General features: G+C 40.1%; 1 protein-coding gene and 1 pseudogene across 18 annotated transcripts in view; one reads left to right on the forward strand and one right to left on the reverse strand.

Annotated features, from left to right (window-relative positions):
* Positions 1 to 14,363, forward strand: part of SGK3 (serum/glucocorticoid regulated kinase family member 3) — a 148,398-nt gene that overhangs the window by 40,558 nt on the left and 93,477 nt on the right. The gene's annotated exons all lie outside the window — the stretch shown is intronic.
* LOC102116071 (putative pituitary tumor-transforming gene 3 protein) lies at positions 9,848 to 10,523 on the reverse strand (annotated as a pseudogene).

Below are 14,363 nucleotides of genomic sequence, written 5' to 3' on the forward strand. Positions count from 1 at the left end.
AGACAAGACAGCAAGTGTGGACTCCATTCATTCAGTAAAACTTACTGCATGTGTACTATGGTGACCAACCACCCTTGACTGTGGTAGTTTCCTGGAATGCATGACTTGACAATATTAAAACCAAGAGTCTGGGGCAATCTGGGGCAATTGGTCACCTATGGGGCAGATATTGTGCTAGGTTCTAAGGATGTAAAGGAAATAAACATGCAAAGAGAGAATTATTATATAGGATGATAATTTAAGATAGCATTAAATTTAGGGGGCCATGGGAATACCCCCCATGTCGCAGAAGATGGTCAAAGAAGGCTTCAAGGAGAAAATGACATACTTTAAATGAATCTAGAGAAAGGAGTAGGAGTTACCCTGTGAAAAACTGGGGATGGGGGAGACAGAGCATTTCAGGCAGAAAAGTGTGTTGCATGTGGTTTTTAGAGAAATGCAAGTTGTTTTTTTCCAGAAAGAGAAGAGTAAGTAGCTAAAGGGGGCCAGGTGCTTATCCACAGTGGTTTGAGGATGTGGGGGATGCTGAGGGAGATTAAGCCTGATGTTTTCAACGAGACAAGGACATTGCTTGGGGAGAGGGGAGAGTAAAAGAGAGTGAGGAGTTTGAAAGGAGTGGGAAGTCACAGGTTTATTTATTTTTCGCTCTGTCGTCCAGACTGGAGTACAGTGGCGTGATCATGGCTCACTGTAACCTTGAACTCCTGCACTCAAGCCTCAGCCTCCCAGAATGTTGGGATTATAGGTGTGAGCCACCACGCCTGGCCAGAAGTTACAGATTTCTGAGGTAATCAAATGAGATCATATTAGGTGAAAAAGCTCTGAATACTGCAAAGCATTAAAAGAAATAGCTAACACTTATTGGATGCTTGTTTCAGGTATAATAACATTATTACATTTAATTATCACAACACTCACAAGAGATAGGTACCATTATTATTTCCATTTTACAGATGAGAAAACCTAGGCAAGGAAAGTTAAAACATGCCCAAGTTTACACTGTTCCTAAGAGGTGGCAGCCAGAATTCTGTAGCTTCCATGAAGCTCTTCGCTCCCAACCTCTGCATTTAATGCATTTCCATATGTGACCTTATGTGATACTCACAACCACCTCTTGTGCTAGTATTATTCCTAGATAAACCAAGGTAGAATCTTGTCCCAAGTCACATGATATACAGTTAGGCAAATGCATAGGAGAGGACTAGGGCTAGATACTCGTAAATTGCTGAGACTTTGCTTTTCTCCATATTGTATACTTTCCCAGCTGGTAAAAACTATTTTAAAAAAGAATATGGGCCAGGCACGGTGGCTCACACCTGTAATCCCAGCACTTTAGGAGGCCGAGGAAGGTTGATCATCTGAGGTCAGGAGTTCAAGACCAGCCTGACCAACATGGAGAAACCCCATCTCTACTAAAAATACAAAATTAGCCGGGTGTGATGGTGCCTATAATCCCAGCTACTCAGGAGGCTGAGGCAGGAAAATCACTTGAACCGTGAAGCGGAGGTTGCAGTGAGCCAATATCGTGCCATTGCACTCCAGCTTGGGCAAAAAGTGAAACTCCATCTCAAAAAAAAAAAAAAAGAATATGATCTTCCCCTCTCCATACCTCCAAAATATTCTAGCCACTCATTTGAATTCAAATCCACTTTCTCTTAGAAGTCATGGATATCACTTCTTAACTCCTAACCAAGTCACAAGATTGTGAATAGACTTCAAATGCCCTTATGACCTCTGAACTCCAATTGCCGTCTACGCCCCTGAGTCTTTTGGCAGCGCTGGAGGCTCTTTGGAGCTTTGATTTGTAACCCCCTTTTGCAGCATGGGAGAAAACTTTAGTGGCCTGGAGGTGGGACTCACATAGCTTCAGCAAAATTGGTTGTTAAAGGAAATGTTGGGATTAACACTCCCATCAAAGGCACACAAGGGTCTCAGCAGCATGGGGTAGAGTTGGTTTGGGATATTCACAGATCAGGGGTTTTCTGTTTAAATTGTGACCAATGTTGGCTTTAGATAATTTCCTGTATTTGCAAATGAGGAATGAGAGATAATGCAAAAATTAAGGAACATCGCCCCGTTTTTACATTGCTAAATTAATGATTGAGACAGGACTGGAATTAAGACTCAACCCCCTTAATTCAGTACTTCAGTGGGATTAAAGTCAGTGAGGCTTGACCACCAAGATTACTGATTTGCTGGGACAGGTTGAGTATCTTTTATCCAAAATGCTTGGAACGGGAAGCGTTTTAGATTTCGAGTATTTACAGATTTTGGAATATTCACATATATATAATGAGATCTCTTGGGGATATGAATCAAGTCTAAAGATGAAATTCCCATTTATGTTTCATATACACCTTATGTACACAGTCTGAAGGTCATTTTATACAATATTTTAAGTAATTCTGTACATGGAACAAAATTTGTGTACACTGAACCATCAGAAAGCAAAGGTCACTATCTCATCACCCATGTGGATGATCTCATCACCCATGTGGTCAATCCTTACTTGTTTGGCATCACCATCATTTCTGACTCTGAATTTATATGCTAGTGATAAGCAATCATTTTCTCCCACTTGTTCACACGTTAACACTTAACAGTAACCAATATGACACACCATTAATACAGTGAGAAAAATAATGTTTTTAGGGTAACTAGGCAGCACAGGGGCATCCCCAGAATACCTGCATCAGCTGTTTAACAGCAGCAACACGGCCAGCTGTGATGGCTCACACCTATAATCCCAGCACTTTGGGAGGCCAAAGCGGGTGGATTACCTGAGGTTAGGAGTTCAAGACCAGCCTGACCAACATGGCGAAACCCCGTCTCCACTAAAAATACAAAAATTAGCCGGGCATGGTGGAGCGCTCCTGTAATCCCTCCCAGCTGCTCGGCAGGCTGAGGCAGGAGAATCACCTGGAGGCGGAGGTTGCAGTGAGCCGAGATCACACCGCTGCACTCTAGCCTGGGGGACAGAGTGAGACTCCATCTCAAAAAAAACAAAAACAAAAACAGCAACAACAAATAACAGCAGACTCTCAGTCTCTGCCTGTGATGCTGTGTTTTGATTAAAAGATTATTGTATAATAACCCCCTTGGGGATGTTAAATAAAACTGATAAAACTGTGTTGTGCACCAGCATTTTAACTGCAACTTGTCGCATGAGGTCAGGTGTGGAATATTCCACGTGTGGCATCATGTAGACACTCAGAAAGTTTTGGATTTTGAAACATTTTAGATTTTTTGAGTTAGGGATGCTCAGCCTGTACACGTCTCCCAGATGGTTGCTGCTGGTCTCAGAATCCTTCCTGGTGGGCTTGCAGATCTTGTTTTCATCTCTGAAACTCCCCATTTTGTAACACCATACAGCACTCCCATACTCATTGAGTGATCCCAGTATGTCAGACACTATTCTAAACCCTGTGGGCCCAGTGGTGAACATGACAAACACAGTCCCTGCCCTTATGGCTCTTAGGGGTTAGTAGGTGAAATAGTCATAAAACATTAAATGACTATTTAATTTCATTTGTGTGCTAAACGATATGTATTAACAGGGTAAGTGTAGGCTCCTATGTGAATATAACAGGGACCTTCACTGAAGTCAGGGGTCAAGGAAAGCTTCCCTGAGAAAGTCCAATTTAGACTGATTCCCAGAGAGCGAGGAGTTAGCCTGAGTGTTATAGCCTGAATTGTGTCCCCTCAAATTCATATGTTGAAGTTCTAGGCCCCAGTATCTCAGACTGTGACTGTATTTGGAGACAAACCTAAAAAAGTCATCTGAATAGTATAATTAGCCTTCATAAGCCTACTGCCCTGTTTCAACAGTTAACTAATTATGGCTAAATCTTATTGCACACCCCTGCCCCTACACACACGTAATTTTGAATCAAATCCCAAACAACAGATTGTTTCATCTGTAAATATTTAAGTATTAGTTCTATAACATAGACTTTTTAGATTTTTTTTTTTTTTTGAGACGAAGTCTCGCTCTTGTCCCCCAGTGCAGTGGCGAGATCTCAGCTCACTGCAACCTCTGCCACAGGCACCTGCTGCCACGCCCGGCTAATTTTTGCAGATATACAGATATAAAAAACAACTAGGCCAGGCGCGGTGGCTCACGCCTGTAATCCCAGCACTTTGGGAGGCCGAGGCGGGTGGATCACGAGGTCGGGAGATCGAGACCATCCTGGCTAACACAATGAAACCCCATCTCTACTAAAAATACAAAAAATTAGCCGGGCGAGGTGGCGGGCGCCTGTAGTCCCAGCTGCTCGGAGGCTGAGGCAGGAGAATGGCGTGAACCTGGGAGGCGGAGCTTGCAGTGAGCCGAGATCGCGCCATTGCACTCCAGCCTGGGCGACAGTGCGAGACTCCGTCTAAAAAAAAAAAAAAAAACTAAAAAATTATGAGGCAATTTGAGAATTCGAACATGATTAGATATCCAGTAATAAGAAATCATAAAAGAAAAAAATAAGTGGTTTTTTTTCTAAGTGTGATGATATTTTTGTTTTTGTTTTGGTTTTTGGTTTTTGAGGCGGGGTCTCACTCTGTCACCAGGCTGTAGTGCAGTGGCGCGGTCTCAGCTCACTGTAACCTCTAACTCCCTGGTTCAAGCAATTCTTCTACCTCAGCCTCCCGAGTACCTGGGATTAAAGGTACATGCCACCCTGCCCGGCTAATTTTTGTATTTTTAGTAGAGATAACTCCTGACCTTACATGATCCACCCACCTCGGCCTCCCAAAGTGTTGAGATTACAGGCGTGAGCCACCGCGTCCGGCCTATAATATAGACTTGTAAAAAACATAACATCGGCCGGAGGTCAGGAGATCAAGACCATCCAGACCAACATGGTGAAACCCCATCTCTACTAAAAATACAAAAATTAGCCGGGCGGGGTGGCATATGCCTTTAATCCCAGGTACTCGGGAGGCTGAGGCAAGAGAATGGCTTGAACCAGGGAGTTAGAGGTTACAGTGAGCCGAGATCGCACCACTGCACTACGGCCTGGTGACAAAGTGAGACTGTGCCTCAAAAAACAAAAACAAAAACAAAAATATAGCATCATCACACTTAAAAAAAACCCACTGATTTTTTTCTTTTTCTTTTTATGATTTCTTATTACTGGGTATGTAGTTATGTTCGAATTCTCAAATTGCCTCATAATTTTTTTAGTTGTTTTTTATTCTGTATATCTGCTGCCTTTCTTTTTTCCCTTATAATTTATGTAATAAAGAAACCAGGTCATTTAGCCTGTAGGATCTCCCACTGAAGTTTACTGATTGCATCCCTATGATATCATTTGACATGTACTTCTGACCCCTGCAGTCCCTATAAATTGGAAGTTAGAGCTAGAAACTTAATGAGATTTAGATTCGAGTATTTTGGCAAGAATACTGCATAGTGATGTGTTTTTCCATCAGGAGGCATAAAATGTTTGGTCAGCGCTCTTTTTATGAGATAAGCAGCCATTGATCATCATTGCCTACATGCATTAATTCATTAATTAATTCATTGTAAAATGGTAGTATTCTGTTTTTATATATTACCTGGAATTCTTCTGTAACAAGAAACTTCTCCTCATTGACTATTTCGTTACCCGGAGTGCAGTTTATATTGGAAGGCAGGATACAGGCTTGGTTCTTACCTTTTATTTACCAGTTTTCAGAACAATGAATTAGTTCCTTATGGTTATCCAAAGGTAACCCATGAGGTTTGTTTTCTGTTTTTTAGTATCTTTGTAAATTCATGGATTTACATGTTCAATATATTTCAATTCATAATGGTGATTCTTTTTTACGATCGATTTTGCCATCTTTGAATTAGTTTCTGAGGTTTTTCACATGACTCTGGTAGTCACTGATATCATACTAGAAAGTAAGGAAGTTAGGACATTCCAGGCTCATCTTGTACATTTTCTGCTGCAGGTCTGCAATCAGCCAGTTCTCCAAGGAGCCCTAGTTCATATTAGTGGGAAATATTTAGGGCCCATAATCTTGGTACTAGGGGTGTTCATTTCCCTGGATTGGTCATTGATTTTAGCCTTTCCCATGCTAGAGCTAGGAAATACATAAATATAAATATATATGTGTATTTATATGTATATACATATATTTATGTACACATAAAATATACATATATATATTTAAAGATAAAATACAACATATATTCATACTGATACTTCCAACTGAAATTCAGTACTACAGGTTTTTTTGATTTTTTTAAACCTGACCTCATCTGTATCTCCTTTCTCCTACATCAGAATTCCTGGTTCTTAAGGATATGAAGATAATTACTAATTTTCTTCCTTTTTAAAAAGTTATTATTACTGTTGTTATTATTATTTGAGGCAGGGTCTTGCTTTGTTGCCCAGACTGGAGTGCAGTGGCACGATCTTAGCTCATTGCAGCCTCAAACATCAGGGCTCAAGTGATCCTCCCATCTCTCAGCCTCCCAAGTAGCTGGAACTACAGGCATGTGCCACCACACCCAGCTAATTTTTATAGAGACAGGGTTTTACCATGTTGCCTAGGCTCATCTGGAACTCCTGGGCTCAAGCAATCTGCCCGCCTTGGCCCCCCAGAGTGCTGGGATTACAGGCATACACCACCACACCTGACCCATTTTCTTTATTCTACAACACAAATATGATCTCATATAATGATTACTTGAATAGAGTTTAAGATTTTTTTATAATTATTTTTTACAGTTCTTTTGTCCTTTGAGTTTATTCCACTAGGGAAAGATATCCTTTATTTTGAAGTCATTCGAAAGAAGTCCCCTAGGTCAATTTAATTTTGGGAAGGAACCATGTTAAATGTTTTTAAATGTTTCTGCTTTTAGTCCTTATTATATTTCCTTCCACATCTCTAAATAATAAAATTATATTGTACCTTTTCTGAATTTAATTTGTACATTATTATTATTATTATTATTTGAGAACGGGTCTCACTCCAGTTGCCCAGGCTGGAGTGCATTGCCCTGCTCTTGACTCACTGCAACCTCAACCTCCTGGGCTCAGGTGATCCTCCCATCTCAGTCTCCCATAGCTGCGACTACAGGCATGTTCCACCACTGCTGGCTAATTTTTTTTTTTTAAATTTTGTCAGTAGAGATGGGGTTTCACCATGTTGTCCAGGCTGGTCTCAGGCAATCCACAGCCCTTGGCAACTACCAATCTGTTTTCTGTTTCTATGAAATAGGCTAAGTGCCTGTAACATTATGCTAAATGAAATAAACCAGACGTCAGAGATTAGAACTGTATGATTCCATTTATATGGAATATAAATATAAATATAGCATAATGTTTTCAAGGTTCATTCATTTTGTAGCATGTATCAGTACTTCATTCCTTTTTATGGCTGGGTAATAATTATTCCATTGAATAATTATTCAATGGAATAATTATTTATCCACTCATTAGCTGATGGACACATGGGTTATTTTCACCTCTTGAGTATTGTGAACAGTGCTGCTGTGAAAAATATGTACAAGTATTTGTATGAATACATATTTTCGGTTTTTTGGGGGGGCATATATCTAGAAGTAGAATTGCTGGGTCATACAGAAATACTGTGTTAAACTTTTTGAGAAATTCAAAATTGTTTTCTACAGCAGCCACAGCATTTTACATTTTCACCACCAATGTACAAGGCTGCAGCTTCTCCACATCCTCACCAACACTTAGTTTTTACTTTTTTTATTACTGCCATCCTAGTGAGTGTGAATTGGTATCTCATCGTGATTTGGATTTGCATTTCCCTAATGACTAATGTTGTTGAGCAATTCTTATGTGCCTGTGGCCATTTGTATATCTTTTTTGGAGAAATGCCTATTTAAGTCTTTTAACTACTTTAAAATTGGATTACTTGTCTTTACTGTTGAGTCAAACAAGTTTTTTACATATTCTGGATACTAGACTCTTATGAGATATGTAATTTGCAAATATTTTCTCCCACTACGGTTCAATTTGCTCTTATTTTTATTGTTGGTGAGTTGAAAGTTGAGGTCATTGATTTGAGCTTTTTTTTCTTTTCCAATATGGGCAATACCTTCTAAGTACTACTTTAGGGCACTCCACAACGTTTGATATGTTATATTTTCATTTTCATTCAGTGCAAAATATGTTCTAATTTTCCTTTCAATTTCTTCTTTGACCCATGGGTTTTTAGGGTTGTATATTTGGATTCAAAATATTTGGATTTTGGCCAGGCATGGTGGCTCGCGCCTGTAATCCCAGCACTTTGGGAGGCCGAGGTGGGTGGATCACCTGAGGTGAGGAGTTCTAGACCAGCCTGGCTAACATGGTGAAACTCCGTCTCTACTGAAAATACAAAAAATTAGCTGGGCGTGGTGGTGGGCACCTGTAGTCCCAGCTACTAGGGAGGCTGAGGCAGGAGAATGGTGTGAACCTGGGAGGCAGAGCCTGCCACTGCACTCCATCCTGGGCAACAGAGCAAGACTCCGTCAAAAAAAAAAAAATTAGATTTTTCCAAATGTCTTGCTGTTACTGATTTCTAATTTAATTTTATTATAGTTAGAGAACATACTTTGTGTGATTTGAATTGTTTTAGGTTTATTGAGTTTATGGCTCAGAATATGGTCTGCCTCGGTGAATATCTTATGTACACATGAAAAGTATATATATTCTATTTTGGGGTGTTCTACAAATATCAATTAAGTTGGCCAGGTGTGGTGGCTCACACCTGTAATCCCAGCACTTTGGAAGGCTGATGTGGGTGCATCGCTTGAAGCCAGAAGTTTGAGACCAGCCTGGCCAACATGGCAAAACCCTGTCTCTACTAAAGATACAAAAATTAGCTGGGTCTGGTGGCGTGTGCCTGTAGTCTCAGCTACCCGAGAGGCTGAGGCAGGAGAATTGCTTGAACCTAGGAGGCAGAGAGGTTGCAGTGAGCCGAGATTGCAACTGCATTTCAGCCTGGGCGACAGAGCAAGACCGTCTTAAAGAAAAAAAAAAAAATATATATATATATATATATATATGTATATATGTGTGTGTGTGTGTGTATATATATATGTGTGTATATATATATGTATAAAATCTCAAGATGTTTAATAGTGTTGTTTAGGTCTTCTATATGCTTGCTGAATTTCTCTCTACTTGTGTTATTATGAAAGGGGTTTTGAAACTTCTAACTATAATTGTGGGTGTATCTATTTCTTCTTGAAGGATTTTCAGTTTTTGTTCATATATTTTGAAGCTCTGTTATTAAGTGCATAAATGTGTAGAATTATGTCCTCTTGATAAATTGGCCCCTTTATCATTATGAAATGACCTTCTCTTTCCACAGTAATATTATTTGCTTTGAAATATTCTTTATATATTCATATAGCTGCTCTAGCTTTCTTTTTTTTGAGGCGGAGTTTTGCTCTTGTTGCCCAGGTTGGAGTGCAATGGCGCAATCTCCGCTCACCGCAATCTCTGCCTCCTGGGTTCAAGTGATTCTCCTGCCTCACACTCCCAAGCTGCTGGGATTACATGCATGCGCTACCACACCTGGCTATTTTTGTATTTTTAGTAGAGACGGGATTTCTCCATGTTGGTCAGGCTGGTCTCGAACTCCCGACCTCAGGTGATCCGCCTGCCTCAGCCTCCCAAAGTGTTGGGATTACAGGCGTGAGCCACCGTGCCTGGTCAAGTTTGTCTTTCATATTGCTATTTGTTTTGTATTTATCTGTTCTTTGTTTCATTTTTCTTCATTTTCTGCCTTATTTTGGATTAAGCATTATTATCCCATTTTATGTCCTTTGTTCCCTTATTAGTTATAACTCCTGTTTTCCTTTTAATGGTTATTTTATTTTAGGATTAAAGTATGTATCTTTTTTTTCTGTTAAACAAATAATGCTTTATTAATACAAATACCCACAAACTCTAAAGCACTAAGAAATTTAAAATATCTATGTCAGAACAAACAGGTGGCAATTCAACATCCAGGGTCAACAGAATGCTTGAAGGAGACTGCAACAGATTGGATTCCCATGGTGGAGAGGGCATCTTCACAGGTGAAGGGGGGTCTAGCTGAAACAGCTTTTCAAGCTCTCTCTCCTCATCAAGGATCATGAGAGGCACTCCACTCAAGGGGAGATGTGGAATCTGGTGCTCTTCAGGCAGGTCAAAACTCTCAAAGCCTAGAGAATTGAAGGGGAATAATTTTTCTATTTCTGGATAGGCATCATCTGAGGCAGGAACAGAGCTTTTTGCTTTAACAGTCTTCTCAGTCATCTTTTTGGCATAAAAGATTGGCTGTTTTTGTTTGAGGGGTCCATTGGTCTTTACTGACTTTTCTGTAGCTCTGTTGACAGTTCCCAAAGCCTTCCTGGTAGCTTTAGGTAAGGCTGGTAGAACATTGAATGTTTTGCCGAAACGTGGTGTTGAAACTTAAGATCTCCCATCTAAGGCTGTGATTGAAGGTCCAGACCCCAGCTTCAGCCCATCCTTTGCAGCCACAAGGGTACCTGGTTCTCCATTTTCCTTATCAACATAGATCAGAGTAGCCATTCTGGATTATTGCTGCTCTCAACCAGATTTAAGTATATATCTTTAATTTATTACAGTCTATCTTAATTTGAATTATACCACATCACTTATAGAATACTTACACTTATAGGATATATCTTACAATAGTATACTTCTATGTCTCTAATGCTAGCTTTTATAATACTGTTGTCATATATTTTACTGATACATTAGATATAAACCCACAATAAGTTATTACTATTTTTGTTTAAAGTTGTTAACTTTTAGAGATTTAAATTATTAAAAAATCAAAATATGTTTACTTCTGTTGTTACTATTTCAAGTGCTCTTCATTTCTTAGTAATTTCCAGAAATCCAGAATAACTTTTCTATATCTGAAGGGCTTCCTTGAATGTTTCTTGTTGTATGAGTCAACTGGTTATGAATTTTTCAGCTTTTTTTTCAGTCTGAAAAAATCTTTATATAGCTTTATATATCTTTGATCTTTATGTATCTTTGATTTTGAAGGATATTTGTGCTAGGTAAAGAATTTTAGGTTGACAAATTTTTTTATTCAGTACGTTATAGATGTTGCTCTACTTCTTGCTTGTAATTTTTTTTTTTTTTTTTTTTTTTTTGAGACGGAATCTTGCTTTGTCACCCAGGCTGGAGTACAGTGGTGCCATCTCAGCTCACTGCAACCTCTGCCCCCCAGGTTCAAGTGATTCTCCTGCCTCAGCCTCCTGAGGAGCTGGAATTACAGGCGTGCGCCACCACACCTAGCTAATTTTTGTATTTTTAGTAGAGTCCAGGTTTCACCATATTTGCCAGGCTCATCTCAAATTCCTGACCTCAGGTGATCTGCCCGTTGCCCTCCTCCGCCTCCACAAGTGTTGGGATTACAGGCATGAGCCACTGTGCCCGGCCACTTGTACTATTTCTGATGAGAAATATGCTGACATTTTTAACTTTGTTCCTCTGTATATAACATATCTTTTCTTCTGGCTGCTATTAAGACTTTATCACTGGTTTTTAGTACTTTTATTATGATGTGCCTTGGTGTAGTTTTCTTCATGTTTCTAGTGTTTGAATTCATTGCACTTGTCAGATCTGTGAGTTTATAGTTTTCATCTAATTTGGGAATATGTCAGCCATAATTTCTACAAATGCGTTTTCCTATCCCATCCTCCAACACCATCCTTATCTTCTCCTTAAGGGAATCTAATTGCAAGTATATTAGGCTGCTTACATTTTTCCACAGCTCATCGATTCTCTTTACGTTTCTCTTTTTTTTGGTTTTTTGAAACAGAGTCTCACTCTGTTGCCCAGGCTAGAGTACAGTGGCACAATCTCTGCTCACTGAAACCTCCGCCTCCTGGCTTCAAATGATTCTCATGCCTCAGACTCCCAAGTAGCTGGGACTACAGGTATGCACCACCATGCCCATCTAATTTTTGTATTTTTAGTAGAGATGGGATTTTGCCATGTTGGCCAGGCTGGTCTTGAACTCCAGGCCTCAAGTGATCCATCTGCCTCAGCCTCTCAAAATGCTGGGATTACAGGTGTGGGTTACTGCACCTGGCCTTAATTCTTTTTTCTATCTACATTTTAGAAAGTTTCTATTGCTGTCTTCAAGTTTACTAATCTTTTCTTCTGTAATGTCTAGTCTTCTGTTAATCCTATCCAGTGTATTTTCCACTTTAGAGATTATTGTTTTCATCTCTAAAAGTCAGATTTAGAAATGTTATACTTTCTTTGTCTCTACTTAACTTTTTGAATATATTACTATTGTTGTTATTATTATTATTATTTTGTAGAGATGGGATCTCCCTATGTTGCCCAAGCTGGTCTTGAACTCCTGAAATGAAGGGATCTCCTTACCTTGTCCTTTCTTTTTTTTTTTTTTTTTTGACACGGAGTCTTGCTCTGTGCCCCAGGCTGGAGTGCAGTGGCGCGATCTCGGCTCACTGCAAGCTCCGCTCCCCCGGGTTCACGCCATTCTCCTGCCTCAGCCTCCCGAGTAGCTGGGACTACAGGCGCCGCCACCTCGCCCGGCTAATTTTCTTGTATTTTTAGTAGAGACAGGGTTTCACCGTGTTAGCCAGGATGGTCTCGATCTCCTGACCTCATGATCCGCCCGTCTCGGCCTCCCAAAGTGCTGGGATTACAGGCTTGAGCCACCGCGCCCGGCCACCTTGTCCTTTCAAAGTGGGATTACAGGTGTGAGCCACCAAGACCTGCCTACATTACCATTATAATAACTGTTTTAATGTCCTAGTCAGCTAATTCTAACATCTATGTCAGTTGCAGGTCAGTTTTAGTGATTACTTTTTTTTTTCTTTTTTTTTTTGAGACGGAGTCTCACTCTATTGCCCAGGCTGGAGTGCAGTGGGGCAATCTCCGCTCACTGCAAGCTCCACCTCCCGGGTTCACGCCATTCTCCTGCCTCAGCCTCCCTAGTATCTGGGACTAAAGGCGCCTACCGCCACGCCCAGCTAATTTTTTTGTATTTTCAGTAGAGACAGAGTTTCCCCATGTTCACCATGATGGTCTTGATCTCCTGACCTCATGATCCGCCCGCCTCAGCCTCACAAAGTGCTGAAGCGTGAGCCACCGCACCCGGCCCCTAGTGATTACTTTTTAATCTCATTATTGGTCATATTTTTCTGTTTCTTTGCATGCCTTGTAATACTGAATGCCACATATTCAATATTGAATGTCAGACATTGTGATTTTTTTCCTTGCTGGATGCTGGATATTTTTCTGTTCTTATAAATATGCCTGGATTTTAATTTGAGATAGAGTTAAATTACGAGGAAATAGTTCATAAATATGCCTGGATTTTAATTTGAGATAGAGGTAAATTACTAGGAAATAGTTCAATCCTTTCAGATCTTACTTCCATATTATTTTTTTTTTTTTTGGCAGGACTCAAGCAGTATTTATTCTAGGGCTAATTCCCCCCCAGTTTAAGTAAGGTAAGACTCTTCTTAGTATTCTACCTCCATTGAGTTAGGAGCGTTTCTAGTCTACCTGATGGGAACAGTCACTATTCCTGGCCCTCTGTGAGTTTTCAGTGGTATTCTGTCTAATGCTTTCATATGTTTTTTTCTTTGCTGTACTTTTTATAGTTTCTTCACATGCATGCACTGATCCACATTGTCACATTCTCCGGGAGAACCTTCGGCAGGTCTCTAGGGTTCTCTGTGCACTTAACTTCCTCTTGTACACTGTCTTGTGAACTGTAACCATCTTGTTCTTCCTGGATTCATAGCCGAATCATCTCAACTCCGGGAGTCTGCTGGGCTCTCCTTCATTCTACTTCCTATGTCATGGTGTGTAAGGTATCTGAAAGTAGTAAGCTGGGGTAAACTTTGTTTGCTTAGGAATCATTTTCTTTCACTGCCTGATATCCAGTATCTTGAAAACAGATGTTTTATATATTTTGTCTGGCTCTTTTTCCTTTTTCCTTTTGGTTGGTTCAGGTGGGAGGGCCAATTTGGTCCTTATTACTCCATGTTGTCTGGATTCAGAAGTCCCCTAAGGCTTTACTCTTAATAGTCACTTCACGTTTTGAAGAGAGGTAGAGAAGAGTTCCAAGAGTCTATTACCAATAGCCTCTGGTACAACCCACTCTATAGATGAAGTGTGATTATTATTTAGTCTATTTAATACTTCTTAAATCTCTAGAACATTATAAAGGTTTGCTGTGACTAGTGATTTATAGATTGTTTGGGACAGACTTTAGAACTCTGGGGCCTCCCTGAAATGTGCCGTTGACATTTTCAAAACACAAGGGGCCATTGATAGATTGCAAATCAGTTTTTACTCTTACTTGGTAGTCATTCTGCAAACTGGGTTCTGTTTCTATTTTACCGTCTGGGT

Source organism: Macaca fascicularis, chromosome 8 (assembly GCF_037993035.2).
Source record: "Macaca fascicularis isolate 582-1 chromosome 8, T2T-MFA8v1.1".
NCBI lineage: Eukaryota > Metazoa > Chordata > Mammalia > Primates > Cercopithecidae > Macaca > Macaca fascicularis.